Below are 21358 nucleotides of genomic sequence, written 5' to 3'. Positions count from 1 at the left end.
CCAGTAGGTGTCTGCACGTAGCACACTATCGTCACACTGCAAGTTACTATGTGTCTTCACGTCTTACCAGAAGCATGTGTGCATGTCATATGTAGCATGTAGCATCTGTTTACATACATATCAATAGTGTCTGCATGCATATGAATAAATATGTCTGAATGCACTTTGGTACCTTTATATGCACAATATTGCAGTGTCTACATGTCACATCTGTATAACATTTCAGCATGAATGTGTGTACAGTGTCTGAACGTGTAAATTTACCCGTGTGTATCACATTATCTTCCTGGATTCCAATATAGAGCGTGTTATAACTATGTGAGTCCATGAACCATGAAATTGCTGTGTTTCTATAGATGTCCTTACAATAGTTCTGTTCCTACATTCTAGTCATAAACTGAAATAGCAACATTCCGCGTGGTAAATAGGACCAGCCAGTTGTATAACAAACAACTCCAGCGTCTTTCTATCAGAGTCAGCCTTCCACAATTCCCCACGAACGTATGCGTTACTAATCCCTTTACAGTGTAAATAAAGATGGAAATACTCACCTGGTTATTTTAGGAGCTGTTATGCACAAGGCTGGTCGCCTCTGATGAACGAGAGAAAACAAAGCGTTATTTTATCAATCACTTCCGCTTATCGCACCCAAAATCGATATTTGTCAATAGTGAAATCTTACAAAGTATTGCTTTACTACAGCACGGATTTGCGTTTTTATCTTTCATGTTGCTTTGTTATTGTGGTACCTGAAGACGTCGAAGCAAAAGAGACTTAATCTCGTTTACATACCAAAGAGAAAATAGCTGGCTGATGAAACATTTTTGTTTCATTGAAAGTGAGAGTGAAACTGCAATACGGATGAATCTGAAAAAAAAAACTAAAACAAACATTTTGATGGTATGAAATTAGAAGCCCTGCCTGACATGCGTCATGGCGGCAGAGCGGAAGATAGAAGTAGTGCAGGTCCATCCCGGGGCGTGGGACGTCCAGGTGTTAGCGGAGAAAACATATACTGGTCAAAAGGAAGAGCTATAGCCATACTCTGAGAGGATACCTTACCAGCTGACCGGACTGTCATTAAAGAAAGCAAGCGGAAAGACCTCGATATATTGTCTCGAAAAGAGAAATAATTTTAAGGATGCTTCTTTATCGATGGTGGTGTGATAAACATAAATTATCTAAAATATCCTCTTCAAAATTGTTCAACTGATAAATTCTCAGATGAAATGTCAATTCATCAGAACAGAAAAGATTTCCACTCATTGCGGAAAGAAATATTACTGATTTTACAACCATTATCGAGAACTATAATTGTCTCCCCTGCAATGTACCGGATATGCCGTGTCGAAATGGATCAGTGTAAAGCTTGGAAACCGTGGCATGAGGGGGTCAGTAATAGTGTCTATGATTGTTGACGGCGAGATACCATGCTGTTTAATTGACAGTTTTGCACTGCCACCGACATAATCCTGTGAATATTTCACAGCTTTATGCAAAGAACATAACTGTTTCAATATAATGGTTGTATTGCAAACTGTACTGACAGTGATACAATACGATGCACCTCTGTTAAACTATTCATCAAAGGGTCATGTTTTATCGAGTCCCACCATGATCTTTCCTTCTAATCGTTACAGTGGAAAGAAGCACGCAATCAAGTTGTGGAATTAGTACAGAATTATTGCTTTTATCATGAAGTTAATCCCCTTCCACAGCCTGTCACAGCATGCGGCCATTCCTTGAAGTCGTCATCTCTAAGTGCTGTGGCGGATACATTAGAAGCAAACACTACCTTTTCTAATTTGTTTGTATGTATACCAGTGCGTGCGTGCTTGCGTGCGTGCGTGCGTGTGTGTGTGTGTGGGGGGGGGGGGGGGGCGTATGCGCGTGTGTGTGCACGACAGCATGAACACTGCACTTGATATTTTGGATGTTGCACATGTACACTTTTCTTGACCTGCAATGCACGTTAATGCATGTGTGCACGAGATACTGTACCTGATATATGGGATGTTGCACGTGTACACTTTACCTGTCTTGCAAGGTGTGTACGTGTGCGCACGGACACTGTACCTGACTGACCTCCATGTTTTCCTGTATGGATCCCACCTTTAGACATTACACCGAGATCAATTGATTGACTTAGACATGGTTTACCTGTAGTCATCTTGTATCGATTTATCAATATTTACTGATATCTAAAACCCCAAATTATCATTTTATCTGTAATCTAGCAATTCATCTGTGAAGCGCTATCGTAGAGCAGACAGGAGAGGATATACTACCTTAGGGATTTCCATTGTACGTGGACCAAAAGAACGTCCTCGTACCGACTTATCGACTGGTATGCTGACGTGATTCAGTACATCAAGATGTATGCATAGATGATACTTGTGTTTTCATTAGATAAAGAACAGTGAACAGACTCGCTTCAAAGAAAGATTCTAATTTTATAATATAAATTCTGCATAAAGTGAAAAAGGGTTGAAAAAGTACATCAATAACTATCACAACTTTTTCTTATTTATTTGCGTAACAGAAAATATTTCTTTTGTTGTGAGTTGATATTTACTCTAAAAATATTAAAATGTTCATTTCAGTCAAAGATATAACGGGGAAGCTGTTATACATATATGTCACCACAACCCTTGAAATTTTTTTTTTACATGAATATTAGCAAATACTGATGCTGTTAATGGTTTGCCTCAATACGTCTCCTTCAACTACTAGTAATCGATTAAACAACAGACTGTAATTAAAAAAAACAGACCAACAAATCCACGCACACTGCTTCAATGTCAGAAACACACATGTCAACCTTCTGTGATGAATTCCTCTGGAGACGCTCGTTTTGCGTCCAGTTGTCGTCATGAAATTCAATGTTACGAGAGGTTCAGTTCAACATGCAGCGGTTAATGGTTAGATTTGGAGGAGGTCAAATTTGGACTCTGTGATTGTGTGACCCTGTTCCCTCACTGCGTTTGTCTTTGAGTGAATACATTGAATTATTCGTCGCTTTTATCAATATTCCAGCAATATCACGTCGGGGGTCATCAGAAATGGGCTTCACTTACTGTACCCATGTCGGAATCGAACCAGGGCTTCCGGCGTGACGAGCGAACGTTTAACCGATAGGTTACCCCACCGCTCTTTATGTTCGTGCAGAATACACACTACATCATGTACTATTCGGGTTACAGGTTTATGGTTTGTGGATATGATCATTCACTTGACTGACCTTTTGTTCTGACAAACAAACCAGCGACCCAGTTACTCAAGACTGTTACTCGGAAGTGACCTCGGGCTGTGTGTTGAAACATATCAATCGAACGACCAACACCATCGAGGCATGTCATCAAGTTCTGGCTCTGTACAGTCGACCCTCCTGTATTGTTCTTTGTCCTTAGTTCCACATCACTGATCACATGGACGTTTTGTGACAAACCTTGATATGTAAGTGCCTTTATACTTTTTGCACCGAAACAACACAAACAACACAAAATCAATCCTATAATAATTGCGCTTGTAATCCTCCAGACCTACTTCATATCATGTATAACACCATGAGCACGTTTCCTGGCATACCAACTCAAGACCTTTCATTTTGTCAGTCAAATGGTATCATTCTGAAGTTGTCACTACGTGAAATAAAATCTGAATATGAACTGTGTATGTAACAGCATGGAGTTAAGCTAATGTCTGCCATGCATGTATCTCGTAATGTCCTGATCCATTGATAAATGAAGTACCCTTCTCAGCGTCTGAGTGACCGTCTAGTTCTTCGACGCACTTCTCAGCGTCTGAGTGACCGTCTAGTTCTTCGACGCACTTCTCAGCGTCTGAGTGACCGTCTAGTTCTTCGACGCACTTCTCAGCGTCTGAGTGACCGTCTAGTTCTTCGACGCACTTCTCAGCGTCTGAGTGAGAGTCTAGTTCTTCGACGCACTTTTCAGCGTCTGAGTGAGAGTCTAGTTCTTCGACGCACTTCTCAGCAATATTCCAGCTATATGGCGACGGCCAGTAAATATTCGAGTCTGGACCGTACAATCTAGTGTGATCAACAGCAAGAGCATGTATCTGTACAACTGGGAACCGATGACATGTGGCAACTAAGTCAGGTAGCCTGACAGCCCGATCCTGATAGTGGCCTTTTACGACAAACCTTGTTACTGAAGGCCAATATTCTAACCCGCACCTTCACGTGTATCTGAGCGTCTGAACTCCAAGGTGAATATAGGCAGTAGTATATGTATGTCGTCTACAGCTGCCTGTCAGAGATACCTCCACCCTGTTCCCACCCCATACACGACGTACCCATTAACTGTTGGGTATCGGTGTTAAAGCGACAGGCAACCAGCACTCGTTGTGGACAACCTGTATCCACCGGATCCTATTAGCTGGCACATATACCGAGTCAAAATAAACACTTCACAATTCATATTTTTACTTAAAATATAAACTGTTATTGTAGACAATGTCTGCCATCATGATATTATTCCCCAAGTAACAACTCAAGGAAAAAATCACCAAAGCACATTTGAGTCTACAAACTGGCACCACTACTGACCGGCCACGTGTGGGGTTAGGGGAGGTGGGCCGTCAAATCGTGTTAAGTCACTTCCGTTTTTGTTATTTGTTAGTTTGGTTTTGTTTGTTTTTTTGTTTGTTTTGTTTTTGTTGTTTGTTTGTTTTTTGTTTTGTTTTTGTTTTGTTTTGTTTTTTGTTTTTATTGTGTGTGTTTTTGTTTTGGTTTTGGTTTTTTGGTTTTCTTTGGTTTTTTGTTGTTGTTTTTTTTGGGGGGTTTTGTGTTTTTTGTTGTTGTTTTTTTTAGGGGGGGGCTTGTTTCTTTGCATTTGTTTTTGTTGTTGTTGTTGTTTGGGGTTTTTTACGTCTGCAGGAACCGGAAATGATCTGTTTAGTGGTCGATTGTTGGCATGTACCGTACGAAACCGGGTACGATCTGTTCAGCCTGTCGACCAATACTGAAGAACCTTTGTGACGCCATTACATCCACGTCATCGTTTGCCGTGGGCCCCATGATACCACCGATAGACTCAGAGAGATTAGAATTGACTTGTCTTCAGTGATGCATCACGATTTACCCGCAGATTCGCTGATGGTAGGATGTGAGTGTAGAAGCGACGCCGTGAACGCTATGTTCGGTGTTGTTTACAGGAATTGACAGATTTGGGGCTTAAGAGTCATGGTTCGGGTGCTTTCTGCACGATTGCCCGTTCCCGACTATCCGTGGGAACCTTAACGTTACAGGTTTCCGGGACCGAGTGCAAGCCCCGAACTTACTCCATTCATTGCAGCAGCACAGGCCCAGGTCTGCTCTTACAATGCCATCCCCCATGACAATGCCAGACCCCATGTCAGTGCCAGACCACATGACAATGCCAGGCTCCATGACAATGTCAGACCCCGTGCAGCCGTATTGACCTGGAATTACCTGCAGAACACAGAAATCAACGCTTTTACTATCCATCAAGATCACCTGATCAGAATCTAATCAAGCACCTCTGGGATGCACATGGTAGACGTCTGCGCACTCTCAGGAACCAACCCAGATTTTGCGGGATCTTGGGGCTACTTTGCGGGAACAATGGCGCCGAATCCTCAATAATGTGTTTACACGCATTAGACAATCCATGAGGGGGCGTTGCTTGGCAGTTGTGAACGCACGGGTTGGTCATACACGCTACTAAATGTTTGGAACCTCAGATATAAGTTCTTATGGACTGATACTCTGTTTAGTCTTTTTACTGATAAATTCAATAACCACGTGGCACGGATTCTTGTCATTGTGATTGTTCTCACTTGACCTTAACAAACAAATGATAACCCCCATATTATATTCATATACACTTTCTTGTATGTATTATGTGTCAATCACAGACCCGTCACAGTTATATTCGGACACTTGACGTAATTTCCACAGATGTAACAAGTTAATTCAGTGTAGCATAAATAAATTTCATTTAATAAATTTAATAAGTTTAATTTTGGTAAGATCCAAGTCAAATTTTGCACATTTTTTAGGAACTATTTTACCTACGATTGTATAACTTCTGTTTAATTTCCCGCTGCTTATTAATCGAATGGCGACAGTTTATTCAGCGTATGTACAGTGACTTGAACTCCTTCAACGCAGTGGCCTATAGGATTGTGCGTTGTGGAGCCATAAGCAAGTTGGTAAATACGATGTCGTTAGTTAAATAGAGGCCGAAAAATTGAACTGAAATTACATGCACATAGCAGAGGTAATTTCACATTTTACGAAGATCCACCCTGAACTCACTTCATGAAAATTATTTATTCTACATTGAAATAACATGTAAGTCTATGGAAATTATGCGAATATAGCTGTCACGAGTCTGCAAAATGTGACTGTGAAGTTTCTAATTTGACTCAGTATAGTATCATACACGTCTCGTTGCCACAGAACGAAAAGCTGTATAGTATACCATTGAATGAAATAAAACGTAAATACTGTAAAATATACGAGCTGTGACCGGAATTGCGAGGGTTTCCCGATATACCCTATCTTAGTGCACACATTTCATATGAAACATGTGCTCATCGTATGCACAGGCACCTGTTTATTGTACTCTGTAACCGGATTTGTAGACATTTCCAAACATGCATTCAAAAGCTGATACAAATGCTTAATGATACAATACATTTAACAAAACATTCCTCTCAGTGGTACTAGGTGCATATGTGTCTAATCTTTTTCAAGTCTAGACGGTTGGAAAAGTGATGGAGAATATTTCAAATGTTGTCATGTCTTAGACAGTCATGAATCTCCATGGACACCAACGGCATGTATCTAAATGTCAATATGCTAGTACTGAAAGTAAATGATCACTGGAAATGTTGAATGCTAACTGACATGCGGAACACTGTAGTGAGTATACTAGCATCTCTTTAGGTTAGCTTGCAGTCAATAGTGTACGATAGCTGTATGTAGTGTAGCTTACTGATCTGCTGTTACATGCCGTGCTATGGTAGCTAATAGTTCCGAGTAAGGTCATGAGATGCCAGCTTGCATTCGTGTATCAGGCAGTACACAGGTACACCTACAGAATACCGGATACCTTTAGTGTCACGTCACCCTAGCCCTAATGCTAAGCCTAAAACCTCCCCTATCCTAGACCTTACCCTAAACCTTACCCTAAACCTTACCCTAAACCGTACCCTAAACCTTACCCTAAACCTAGCCCTAACCAAAAGTAAACTCGCTTGCTTTCAGAGATGGTATCCTGTATTCCATAGTCTTACCAGTGAACGTTCTTCCTCTAAAATAGGCACTAGACAATGTGGACCATTGTACAATATGCGAAGAACCCCGACCTGCCATGTGTTGATGGGCATAAGTGGACCATACATGTACGTATGGGGAATACCAAGGATATCAATTTAGTCACAAGAATTTCTTGTCCTCACACCGACGCTGAAGTTATGAATCGCTTGCATGCTTCAAAGAAATGTTCTGCTGAGAAGTGACATAAGTGAGGCAGTGAAGTTGACAAGCGTTTTCAAAAATTGAAGTTAACACCGATATAGATGAATGTAATTTTAGGCAATCAAAAGGAAAGAGTAATCGATATGTCTAAAATGTCCATCAGGATCCTGAGCATTTAGCCGTGTGGTGTGTGTCTCTGTCAAGATGCACTGTGAAACATGACATGCTGTTGTTTGTTTTATCTCTAGGCAGTGTTACCTCTCCCTTTATGTAGATGAGTGTCAGTTTATGGCAGGGTCTCATAGATGAGTACAGAAACATGGCACATTAATTGTGTGTTCGGAAAGGCTAGGACTGGTGCTACAGGTCTGTGTGTGTGCGTGCGTGCGTGCGTGCGTGCGTGCGTGCGTGCGTGCGTGCGTGCGCGCGTGCTGGGGGCGAGGGGCGGGGGGAATATTGAACCCGAACCTCAATGAATGTTTTACTTCCATCCTATAGCATTTATGTGTCCTTTGTCAATAGTATGATTATCACCGTAACATGTTTTTGTTTCACGTATGATCTTTAAATGCAAACACAATTGACGGGAACATTTGAGCAGTGATCACTACCCCATGGTTCAAGTCATTATTCGTGGCTGTCTGGAGCCATGAGGTTGCAAAACCGCAACAAATAGCACGTTTTTTAATGCTACTTGTTTCACATGTTTTGAAAAATTAAAGAAAATAAATAACGTTCCTATCGAACAAACTGATATAGTGCATGTGTTGTATTATTTGACGTGCTGTTTTCACCAATGTTCTATCATTAAGATTAACAGAAAGCATTCTTGTCGTCACGGTAATACAGAATTCTATTTATCATATTGATTGATATATCATCTGTACATCAGTGATGTCATCAGTGAATAATCTTACAGTATCACGCACAGGATTCACAGGATAATTATTGTCAACTTAATATTTCATTCTGAAAAAAAAATCAATTACCACAAGAGCCGGATTTTTCTTCCTTTAGCTGACCAACATAGTCTTTCCACCCTGTGACATTCCCCTAATACTTTTCTAGTTTTGTTCGCAGCAGGTTTCCCCATTTTCTACCAGAAAAGGTCATTCAGTGTTTATTTCGGCGACATCGTGTACGACTTTGTGAAGCAGCGTTTCCGGACAGCAACTATTAATCCTTTATGCTTAACCGCCAGGTCAGGTACCCTTCCACCCGAGAAGCCTTGTGTCAGTATCAGGTTACCAGCTATAACGAGGGACTTAAGACCCAACACTACAGAGTCCAGACTGAACTTACACACGGTGCAAGAATGAACGATTCACGTACAAGCGATGGACAACTGTCCATGTATGTATAGAAGACGGAGATTATAATGGTATAGTGGTCACTTCAGGGCTTAAATACTTTACATGATCACATTAGATATTCACTGTTAGGATAGTTGCATGTTTGCAGTTCGCACCCTATAGAAGCGCTTTGATTTCACTTCTTAAGACAATCTTGTGTGGTTATGCCTTAATCAATGTGCGACATTTCTTCCACATTTTCACCCACCGATAATTAGGCGGGCTGGGCGGGTTTTTAACTTAAACTCTTTTCGTGCCACGAAAATGCAAGGGTAATATTGAGTCCATATAGTGTTATCCTGTGTAGGAGATGGGACTCCTTATTGGACACCCTAATCTGCTACTAAACCCTTCCGATCCCGCCGGTCCCTATGATCCAGCTTCATTTAGAAGCCTAATGCTGTGGAACACATTTATTTTGCAGCCTGATTTGCTTATCCAGGGAGCACGTTCATCCGCCCAGTTCCAACCTCGGTCAGAGTGGCAACTAATTCGTTATGTTTTCAGGAACCGCCGCGTTCCTCACAACCGCCATCGTGGGACGATACTCATCGATTGCACGCGCTGACGCGGTCACGTGATGTGACGTCAGAGCTATCGTTACCTACCCCGTTTCATTTGAGTGTACAACTGTGTAGGCGTAGGCAGGCGACCCCGATGAGGTTGACTATAAAGACATCACAATTTCTAGCGTCGGTCCTTTAGCAAGTCGTACGATCCCGTGATTAAAGTTATAGACAGACACATAACGGACAAGGTAGGTGCAACTTAAACTTCTGGGAAGTGGCATTGTTATTGTGGTTGTTTATCACACGATTTTACAGAGGACTCTCTAAATGTCATTTCTAAATGTCATCTACTTCATTTAAAACTTTTTAAGCTTAACTAATTTGTTCACAGATACAAGATGTACAGTGTGAATTTTTTAGCTTTAATTGTTAAACTCAATGTTGCATTTTGTTAATCTGTTACTTTTCCTGTGGCATGACAGTGGTTTACAAAGTAGGCCGTGCGGTAACGTTATATAAGGTATCTTCGTCATGTCATTATAGAATTAATCAGTTGATAGTGTTTATGCTATGGATATCTTCGTCATCAATAATCATGTTAAGGATTTTTTTCTATCCGTGAAAAAAGCACCACGTGCTGTCTCCATTAATTAACAAAAAGTGCACTGGCCTACCAATTGCTTGTAAGTCACCTAAAAGTGGAAGCCGCTCACTGTGTTTGAAATAGCTGGATCCCTAATAGATATAGGGTTATCTCTAAACACAGGGCATTCCAAGGACCACTCCATGCAGATTAAATACAGGCCAGTGACACAGCTCACTGGTACCTAGACATGAATCACTTCGGGTTACATTTCGTTAGAAATAAAATTAGCATATAAAGATTTAACTAGTTCTTGTGTGTTGCGTAGACACGACAAACTGAAACATGGTGCATGTTTAATAACCCGCCACCAACTAGGTGTGCATATATCTGTCAACTCAAGTTAGTGGCGTCAGTTGCTTATTTCTCATACAAAAGAAACCTCATAGTATTTGGTTAAGCATTTTATGCGGAAATATAAACTATTCGCGTATGTTCCTCGCGCTAAGATATAAAACTTCCAATATGATTTGCATTGATTGGGATGTTCCTGTGAAATACAATCAGATGTCAATAACTACTTGATGCTCCCCGGGAATGTCCGTCAGATGAAATAGGCAATACCGGCGTAATGAAGAGCCACTCCAAGTCTTGGGGATCGTCTTCAACGTTACGGCGTAAAATTAATTTGTGATACTGAAAGCTATAAATGATATATCCACGAAGCATTCATATGATCGCTGATTTCTGTTGGAGAGTGTATATGTGGTGAAACCTCAGAGGTGTTCCGGAAGGTGAGTCGCTCCGGAAGGTGAGTTCCTCCGGGATGTTCCAGGTATGTAATGATTAGTGTGATCTGGGGCATGCGAACATTCTAAATGTTTCTGTCAAGTGTTCCAAACACTATTACTAGTGTAGGTTTTAATCGATTTGCACATGTAGCATCAGAAGTTATGACGTATACCGCTTTCTATGCTACTGTCTGCACACCATGCAGACTTACGTAACACGGTTACATACCGCCGGTAATTAGATGAAAGGACAATGATATGATTAGATTAGAACGCGTTGTCTGTAACATCGAATGATAATTTAAAAATATGATACCTGAGTTTTGAAGAAATCAATCGAAAGCGTCCATAAACACAACAGCTATCATGCTTAAAGTACGACATAATTAGACGTTTTGAGAGTGCAGCAGAGTGTATTACATGTCTAAACTTACAAATATTCAATAGAAGAACTCATTAACTTGGCATTTGTGAAAATTCCTTTCATGTATTTGTTTTACCTCAACAGATACAAATATTACCGGGTGCATGTTGTTTACATATCACTTTAGTTTCAATACATGGATGTTATATTTTGTCGTAACTCCAGATCGATACTTGAAAATACTACATGTATGTTGGCCAAATCTGCACTCAAGACTTGTGACATTTCTAGTGCTTCAAGGTGGTGTTTCATGTGTTTCTGAACGTTGTCCGATGACGATGTCAGCACTGAGTAATGCCGGTATGTGGAGAATACAGTCATTTCTCACAACAGTTGTCAAGCTACATACTTTCAAATTCTTTTGTATTCAGGTTTCAGTAAAACTACCTTCAGGATACATTCCAGTCAGTCCAGATATCTTTTTCTGGTTCTAACCTCATATAAAAGTATAATATGAAGGCTGCAGGTATTCCAGTAAATAGATCAGAACATCCTATATATTCAGCAGCAAGTAAGGGGACCAGGGTCTTGGCAGATTGTATGGCACTGTACTGGGTGGATCTTTGATATGTCGTACTTCGTAATTAGACGGCATATAGGCATATAGCGGGATCAGTGACAGCTAACAACAAATATAATGTTGTATTAACTGCCACGATCTAACTAAAAAGTGCACACAAAAGAAAATAAATATCAGGTGAATATTGTATGACTCCGACTGCCTTTCTACATGTTTCGTTTTTATTTTCAGGACGTCTTTACTTTACTTCTCTCTGAACTTCTCACTTCATCTGACCTTTCAGTTCATGAAGAAGTTTAATAAAGACTCCCGTCAAAGAGATAGCTAAAGCCGTGTCTTGGGAATATTTATACCAATTCATAATGCTGTTTCAGGGTTGTACACCTCAGTGATTTAACACTTCCACACATTAATGTGTCGTTACAGGTTATTAGCGTTGTTTTCAAAGAATAGCTTTAGCTTGTATCCCTTGTGACTTGTGTGCTGTATGTGTGTTACTTAAGGAATTACAACCAATGTAGAAATTTGGAAAAATGGAAATACAGTCACACCTTCTCATCTTTGTGTCTCGTGGTTTCAGTCACAACGTAGAAAATAATAGGTTCATTCGAGTAATGTATGTTTGTTTGCACGTGAGACCAGTTGATTTCATTTATCACAGATGTTAATAACTTACCTCAACAACACTAATGTGTCTGTTTCATCCCTTGTCTCGTAGTCCTTGGTCGTGGCCACTGTAGGCGAACACCTCCATTTACCTCGTCATATAATCAGGTTTTAAAACCACACTCCACTAAAATGACTTTGGAGACATTACGTCTTCCGGACTCGTTCTTCAGATTCACCGACTGAAAATACTTCAGCAATTTCCACGTGTCACTCTACTCTAGTGACATGCAAATGGTACTCCACGCTAACTTGCTCTGAAATTTGGACAAGGAAGTGGGGAGACCGGGATCAACTGTAACACATTTTTAGTAAACGTGTTGTAATTTGATACTAGTCGACCTATCACAGAATTAATCGGTACTAACTACTACATTGACATCTTGGCTTTAAAACTCCGTGTCATATGAGGTTTACTATGATGTCGTTAAATTATTATGTGTCAGATGCTGTGAGTGCAAGTGTAACAAATGACTCCTTGCACGGGGCAGTTGTAACACGTAGATGGGGCACTTGAAACAATGAAGGTTAAAATGTAATAATCTATTTTCCATGTCATCTTGATCAAAATGAGGCGGAAATATTTTAACATTAAGCCGTTGTCATCATCGACATGGAAAATATTGTTCCTATACAAAGCATCTTTGGGTATGCTAAAAATACAATACAAAGGCCAAAACCTTTCAGCCGACAAGTATATTTTGCAAAACTGTCGTACTGAAAATGGCCAAACTTTGGTAAAACTAGTAAAGAACAAAAATAAAACCTTCATCAACACTTGATTGTCGATTTCTTTTGCAGTAAATTCTTATTTTGGTAACACAAAATCCTGTATGAAAAACACTGTAAATTTATATTCTAAACGAACATTTGCAACTTATATTCTGTAATAACAAACACTAAACATTAAACCTTCATAGCCATTTTTCATGCCACGTGACATGTTAACCACTTTGAGCTTCTCAAATATTTCTACTTCAAAATATTTCGTAAAACCACAAAATCACACTATCGATAACATTTTCATCGCCTCTACAACATAACACACTAGAAAAACGCTTACATCGCCCCTACTACATATCACACTACAGATAACACTTACATCGCCTTACAAGATATCACACTATAAATAACACTTCCATCGCCCTACAAGATATCACACTACAGATAACACTTACATCGCCCCTACAACATACCACACTACAGATAACACTTACATCGCCTTACAAGATATCACACTATAAATAAAACTTACATCGCCCCTACTACATACCACACTACAGATAACACTTACATCGCCTTACAAGATATCACACTATAAATAAAACTTACATCGCCCCTACTACATACCACACTACAGATAGCACTTACATCGCCCCTACTACATAACAAACTACAGATAACACTTACATCGCCCCTACTACATACCACACTACAGATAACACTTACATCGCCCCTACTACATACCACACTACAGATAACACTTACATCGCCCCTACTACATACCACACTACAGATAACACTTACATCGCCCCTACTACATACCACACTACAGATAACACTTCCATCGCCCTACAAGATATCGCACTACAGATAAAACTTACATCGCCCCTACTACATATCACACTACAGATAACACTTACATCGCCCCTACATCACATTCATTCCGTCATGTGAACAAAGCATGGGGATTGTGGTGCAAGTCAAGGTAAAGCATCTGGCATCATTTTTTGTCACTGATTCGTATAAATTTGAAATGTTCTCCATGTGTCTATCATGATATTTATTAAGCTTTTCGGAGATTTTGATTGTTGTCAGACAATATGTGTCCAATAACCGTTTGAATATACTTCAAATCGCCCAGATAGGGTGGGGGTATTTTTCAGAAAGAATAATACAAAAATCAAAGTACTACTGCATATTGCTGAAAACTTTTCAAGCATGAATGCGTGCTCAGCCAGTCCATTGTCGAGTCCTTTTCAAATGCACGTGAAATCGCTTTGCTCAGATATCTTTAGCGTCAATCAAGGATTGAATTTCTGCGTGAAAACGACTGAAAATAGTTTCCATGTTATTCTTAGCACTGTAGGCAATATTCATGTATTATCCGTAGTACATATAAGAGGACATGGTATATTTGCGATGCGTTCAAATGTGATGTGAGCCCCATGTGAATTAAATTATCACCACGTCCGGTGATACACAAACATGTAAATTTGTCAGGAAGCTATTTTCACCTTGTCCCGTAGGTCGCGTTGTCAGGACAGATACAGTGAATCTACTTACACCAACTTAATGTGCAAGTCGACGTGCATAGAGGTCATCTGTGACACTGTAGTGACAGGGATCATCAATTCTCGTGGACAGTTCCTTCCGACCTTGTAATACAGCGTTTGAGTGACAGTCAAACATATGTTATAAGCATGATCAGCCGCGTGCGCTGACAGCAGCCACGTGTCAGTTTCCGGCATGATGACAAGCGAAGGACAGACTCATACATGGGAAGGAGTTGATTAACTGAAATCTGCAAGGTTACCCAGCTGTTGAATACCATCACAGATATAGTTGGTTAACGGTACACCTCACGTTTTGTCGCCGTATGGTGTTACAGGGGCGGCTTCCCCGAAATCCCCGTCATCTCCCCCGAAAAGTATTTCCTGAGAATAATTTGCCCTAGTCGTTGGACTCCAAAATCCTGGTTCCGTCCCTGTGTTATCACTGTATGGAAGGGTTGAGGTTAAATAATCAGTCGTCCAGGAAGTCATCTTACCTGCAGCCAGGTATCAGGCACACATGACGGATGTCACTCTCACATCAATCACGTGCTGCGCTACTTTCACATTTACTGTTAACTGTAGTGGCGTTCACTGTACTCGACATTAAAGGGGCGTGCTCCTTCCCATTCAGATGGCGGGTTGGAGAGGAATGGTGATGTCATGTGTCCACAGTCGAGTGGGAGCTCTTGCCGGGGGTACGTGGTTGAAGGGAGGGTACAGATCATAGTAGTCCGCCTAACATGTCCCAAAGTTGCGTCAGTCTAGTTTCCCGGGTTTGGGAGTTTCCCCTTCATTTCTTTGAAATCAGGAATTTCAGTCTCCACCAAAAGATACAAGAAGAAACAGTAGAAATCCGTACTCTTTCCGCAATATGTTATGGTGTAATTGTGTATTTCATAGCTTAGTTAACGCCTTTTGATTAAGCATGTAGTGTCACTGAAATGTATTGTTCATAATTAGCTGATCTTCAAGGACAACAAAAAGTACATGTGAACATTATTCTCCTGGTAAGCCCACGAACTGTTATTTTGAAGGGCAAATGTTTATATATGGAATATGTGTTTATTTAATCTATTAACAGACCGGGTTGTATTTGAGTACATGGGTTCATAAGACATCGACCCTATATGAATGGAGAGTTGGATACACAAGGTGCATGCCAGACTGATTACGCAGGATGGTGTTTACCGAGGTTCCTTTTTGGTCTGTACAACCGAGCAACACGTTTATCAAACCGTCGTGGTATTCATGAAACAGTTCACACCCAGTAGGACAGGTTAACGCTTTATAGGACACTCAGGTAAACAACAAGTCTTCGGTCCAACCTGGGTATCTGCTCTGTACGGAGCGTGTTTCCCTGACTTCTTCAACTGGAACATGAAAAGACTTATAAACAAGACTTTACTTCGACCTCATGTTCAATCATGACGTCTTCTTTGTGAATTATTACACATACGTAAGCTAGTTTTGGATTTAAAAAATAACGTGCATGTTTTTCTGTACGAACTGTTAGGTAACGCTCTGGCATGTAACTAAAAGAAAGTAACATCCCAGTTGCCTTCAGCATTTCAAACGTTACCTAAAGATACTCACATTTAATTATTTGCTCGATTTCTTTCCTATTTGAGGCCGCCTCCGTGGTATGGTGGTCAAGAGCGTCCGCTCGGTGAGCGGAAGGTCGCGGGTTTGATCCCAGGTAGCGTCATACCAAAAGACGTTAATATATAGTACTTGTTGGTCCCTGTCCGGCCAAAGGCATTAATGGGTAAAAGAAAGACTTGACGGCTATATATTGTGTCTGAGTAGGGTATTCATGCTTAACTGTGGCATGGTATCTCAGTGAGCTGGCACAACAAAACCATCTTACGTGTAGGCTAGTACAAACAACCGCACATGCGCACGCATGCACGTCGTCATATAAGTGAAATATCCTTAAGTGCGACGTTATGATCCATTTCACCTCATCTCTAATTGGAGAGTGGGACTGATGGCTTCTATTATGTCAACCAATATTGACTTTTTCGCCACTTTCATTCTTCAGACTAAGAGGGTCAGTCGTTTCGGGTCATTTTGTGTAACAACAATTAATATACTTCAGTACAAATGACGCGGAATGCTTGACGCTCTTAGTCATTTCAGGAAAAGACTGATTTCACAATCTGTAACATGTAAATACTGTCCCGTTGTGTATAGGTCTCTCCATCCTCTGACTTTGGGATGGAAGGTGATAAATACGGCCGTGTTATCACAGTTGGTTTGCCAGCAGCAAACTTGGCCTTCGACCCGTGTCTTTGCGCATCAGCTGACCCGACGTGACGTAACTGACCTTGGCTGAAGAACATTACCTAACCTCACTCATCCATGGTCAGGATGCTTTACAGCAGCCTTTGGACGTGTGTGCAGTTAGTTCTGACTGCGGCCTCGCGACTCGACGCGCTGCGCATTGCGATGGCGTCTCGGTAGCCGGACTAATTATGGCTTTGGTGATAAGGTCTCCAGATAGCAACGGATGACGGATTAGCCATGTCTAATAGTTTTTTTCATGGCGAGTAGCGATTTATCATTTTAAAAATGTTTCATATGGGAACAATACCTATTGAGGTATATGACTGAAGTGAATATTGTTGGTTTGAAGTTAAACTGTCTCACTTTTTCACACGTTAAATGACGTATCGGACTGAAATGCCAGCCCATATACTGAAGAAATACCCATTCATTGTTTGTAATCATATGTGTAGCTTCTCAAATTTATTTTTCAAATGGGAAACACATTTGGACATGATATAAAACAGAGTCGATCAGATGTCAGTCTCAATCTCGGTGATCTCAAGGTCGAAAATGTGATTTCAAATACCACATCCGCCGCTTGCAGAATATACAATTTATCATCTATTTGTATGTCCCACGTGGTGCCTTCTTAGCTTTGACGTGTGTCACGTGATGTGTCATCGGTGATCGCCGAATTATACATGTATTGTTAATCACTGTTTGGCCAATGGTAGCTTTATTGTAGTGTTAACGTCTTCGTGTTATTATATATGGCAGACATATACAAACCCCACATGAAACACTTGCCCCCGTCTATAGCCGTACGTCTTATGTTCACTTCTGTCAGGCAGAGCAACGTCGTATGTATAAGGAAGTGACTTAGTTGTCAAGGGCGCCGTACTGACCTGAGTAATGTTAACTTGCCGATCATGGGTTCCAGCGAATGAAGTTAAAGATGTTTACAGTAATGATCCGTATTACAGGATATGACATGTATATAGCTGTGTTTTCTGTTTCCAAAACGTTAACACTATCTTGACTTTCGTATTGGACTTTTGGGAGGTTGCGAGAAATCCATGTTTGAGACTGAGAACAAATTGTCACCAATTACCGGAAGAGCAAAGATTTATGCAGATATTCCCAATACTGCTCCTTAGAGTTATTTTTGACCAGAAATACTGACACTTATCATATATGAAGTCTTTGAATGTCATTTAGAAGTGTAAATACATAAGAATGAAGATTTTATGGATATCAACTTCTTTATGAGAGAACACAACGTTTCGGAGTTAATGCTTACTCCTTCATCAGGTGATTGAGAAAGGGATACAGAGGTGTATTTATAGGTACAGGTAAAACAATAACAAAGTAACAAGTGGAATGAGTTAACGAAAGCTAGTATAAACAAGCACTGATAGGAAGCCGATAGTTAAGATAACAATGATGGAAGCCAACGGTAATGCATTACAGTTGATTGGATATGTTTACATAACATGATTGGGGATAAGGATGGAAGCCAATGGTGATACATTACGCATGATAGGATGATGTACATAACACACGATAGGGGGTGAGCATGTTTACATGAGGGTTGGTGATGTACAAACACAAGTATGTACTCGGGTAGATAGGCTATACATGAATTACATAGATAGAATGTACACAGGTAGATGAGATTAATTTATCAATAAGTCCCAGGCACTTGGTAGGTACACTCCTTGGTCGCGGTTGATGGCTGGTTTCTGTCTCCGGATCTCGATGGCCTCTTGCAGTTTCCTTTGGCGCCAGTTGTTGTTGTTGGTAGATAGTATCCTAGTGTCCTCCCATCGAATTGAGTGTTCAGGGTTCTTGAGAATATGTTCAGAGATGGCCGATTTCTGGTCGAGTTTCCTGACTGAGGTCTGATGTTCCTTCTTTCTGGTGTTGATTGGTCTCAGCGTTTCTCCAATGTATAGGTCGCCACAGTTGCAAGGGATCTGGTAGATGCATCCTCTCGGGTTAGGGTGTTCACAGCTGGGTCCTTTACCGTTGGCTTTTAGGTAGGTCTTGATGGTCTTGCCACTGGAGAAGGTGACATCGATGCTGGCTTTGGTCTTGATGAGGCGTGATATTTGATGACTGATGGGGCCAAAGTAGGGTATGGTTACTCTGATGGGTGATGGAGAAGGTTTGGGGCGGGGTTCTCGGTCCTTAAGGGTCTTGTTGATGGTGGCTGTGACGAGCTGGGGAGGGTACCCGTTGAGTGTGGTGAATGTCTTTCTGAGGTGGTCCAGTTCATTGTTTAGGGCATCGGGGTGGCAGAGGGCTTTGGCACGTCTGGTAAGGGTGGCGATGATAGCTTGCTTGATCTGAGGGTGGTGGCAGGAGTTGTAGTGGATGTACTGGTCGGTGTGCGTCGGCTTGCGGTATACTGAGGTTCTAAGTCCATCGTCTGTGGTGTGGAGGGATACATCAAGGAAGGGCAGGTGTTGGTTGGTCTCAGCCTCCATGGTGAACTTGATTCTTGGATGTTGGTCGTTGAGGTGGTTGAGGAGCTCATTGGGGTCGTTGTCATAGGCGATGGTGGTGAAGGTGTCGTCGACTTTGCGGTACCAACAGAGGGGCTGGAACGGAGCTGTGGAGAGGGCTGCTTCCTCGAAGGAGGTCATGAAGATTTCTGTAATGAGAGGAGAAAGAGGTGAGCCCATGGGGAGACCGTGGATCTGCTTGTATATCTTACCATTGAATGTGAAGTAGGAGGTGTCAAAGCAGCTCCGGGCGAGCTTGATGATGCTGTCTATGGTGAGCTGGGTGTCCAAGTCATCTATCCGGTTGGCTAACTTGCTGCGAAGGATGTCCAGGGCTTCTTCTAGTGGGATGTTGGTGAAGATGTCCACGACGTCGTAGCTGACCATGGTGCCTGTGGGGTTGGATTCTTTCAGCTGGTTGACAAAGGATGAAGAGTCGCTGATGTAGGACTTGCCATCTTTGCCAAGTGGAGCGAGGAGACGTGTGAGGAACTGGGCGGTGTTGTAGAAAACTGAACCTCTTGAGCAGACTAGGATCCGGGCTTTGGGCGGGTTCTTGTGGATCTTGATGGTGGCTCTTCCGTATGGGGCTTGATCAAGCAAGCTATCATCGCCACCCTTACCAGACGTGCCAAAGCCCTCTGCCACCCCGATGCTCTAAACAATGAACTGGACCACCTCAGAAAGACATTCACCACACTCAACGGGTACCCTCCCCAGCTCGTCACAGCCACCATCAACAAGACCCTTAAGGACCGAGAACCCCGCCCCAAACCTTCTCCATCACCCATCAGAGTAACCATACCCTACTTTGGCCCCATCAGTCATCAAATATCACGCCTCATCAAGACCAAAGCCAGCATCGATGTCACCTTCTCCAGTGGCAAGACCATCAAGACCTACCTAAAAGCCAACGGTAAAGGACCCAGCTGTGAACACCCTAACCCGAGAGGATGCATCTACCAGATCCCTTGCAACTGTGGCGACCTATACATTGGAGAAACGCTGAGACCAATCAACACCAGAAAGAAGGAACATCAGACCTCAGTCAGGAAACTCGACCAGAAATCGGCCATCTCTGAACATATTCTCAAGAACCCTGAACACTCAATTCGATGGGAGGACACTAGGATACTATCTACCAACAACAACAACTGGCGCCAAAGGAAACTGCAAGAGGCCATCGAGATCCGGAGACAGAAACCAGCCATCAACCGCGACCAAGGAGTGTACCTACCAAGTGCCTGGGACTTATTGATAAATTAATCTCATCTACCTGTGTACATTCTATCTATGTAATTCATGTATAGCCTATCTACCCGAGTACATACTTGTGTTTGTACATCACCAACCCTCATGTAAACATGCTCACCCCCTATCGTGTGTTATGTACATCATCCTATCATGCGTAATGTATCACCATTGGCTTCCATCCTTATCCCCAATCATGTTATGTAAACATATCCAATCAACTGTAATGCATTACCGTTGGCTTCCATCATTGTTATCTTAACTATCGGCTTCCTATCAGTGCTTGTTTATACTAGCTTTCGTTAACTCATTCCACTTGTTACTTTGTTATTGTTTTACCTGTACCTATAAATACACCTCTGTATCCCTTTCTCAATCACCTGATGAAGGAGTAAGCATTAACTCCGAAACGTTGTGTTCTCTCATAAAGAAGTTGATATCCATAAAATCTTCATTCTTATATCATATATGAGTTAGTGAACCGTTGTTGCCAGTGTTTCCTGTTTCTACTGCCCGCGGTAGCAGCAGCCACATAATACCAGTCATCACATCACAAGATCTGACGTCACTGGTGTGTAAAGACATCAACGACCTTCGCCCTGAAATGAATGTGTGTCTCTTTACTTATCTGACTTCATGTGTATTATAGTATGGAAACTTGCTTTAATTCCTACTTTGAGAGCAGGTGGTCTGTTGCTTACAGTCTTCTGGATATTTCGAGTTGACGTTTTTATGTTGGT

The 21358-nt window shown here is 41.5% G+C and overlaps 1 protein-coding gene and 1 long non-coding RNA gene across 4 annotated transcripts in view; one reads left to right on the top strand and one right to left on the bottom strand.

Moving 5' to 3' along the window:
- LOC137298287 (armadillo repeat-containing protein 8-like) overlaps positions 1-21358 on the bottom strand; it is an 801735-nt gene that overhangs the window by 336016 nt on the left and 444361 nt on the right. The window lies entirely within an intron of this gene.
- The window catches only part of LOC137299082 (uncharacterized), a 42175-nt gene continuing 30242 nt past the window's right edge, over positions 9426-21358 (top strand). Inside the window, exon 1 of the long non-coding RNA XR_010957780.1 lies at positions 9426-9580. This is a non-coding gene — a long non-coding RNA (uncharacterized lncRNA). The remainder of the gene's footprint in view (positions 9581-21358) is intronic.

This window comes from Haliotis asinina, chromosome 10, assembly GCF_037392515.1.
Source record: "Haliotis asinina isolate JCU_RB_2024 chromosome 10, JCU_Hal_asi_v2, whole genome shotgun sequence".
In the NCBI taxonomy this organism is placed as follows: domain Eukaryota; kingdom Metazoa; phylum Mollusca; class Gastropoda; order Lepetellida; family Haliotidae; genus Haliotis; species Haliotis asinina.
Note: the sequence above shows the minus strand (reverse complement) of the source record. Positions and strands in the feature narration are given on the sequence as shown.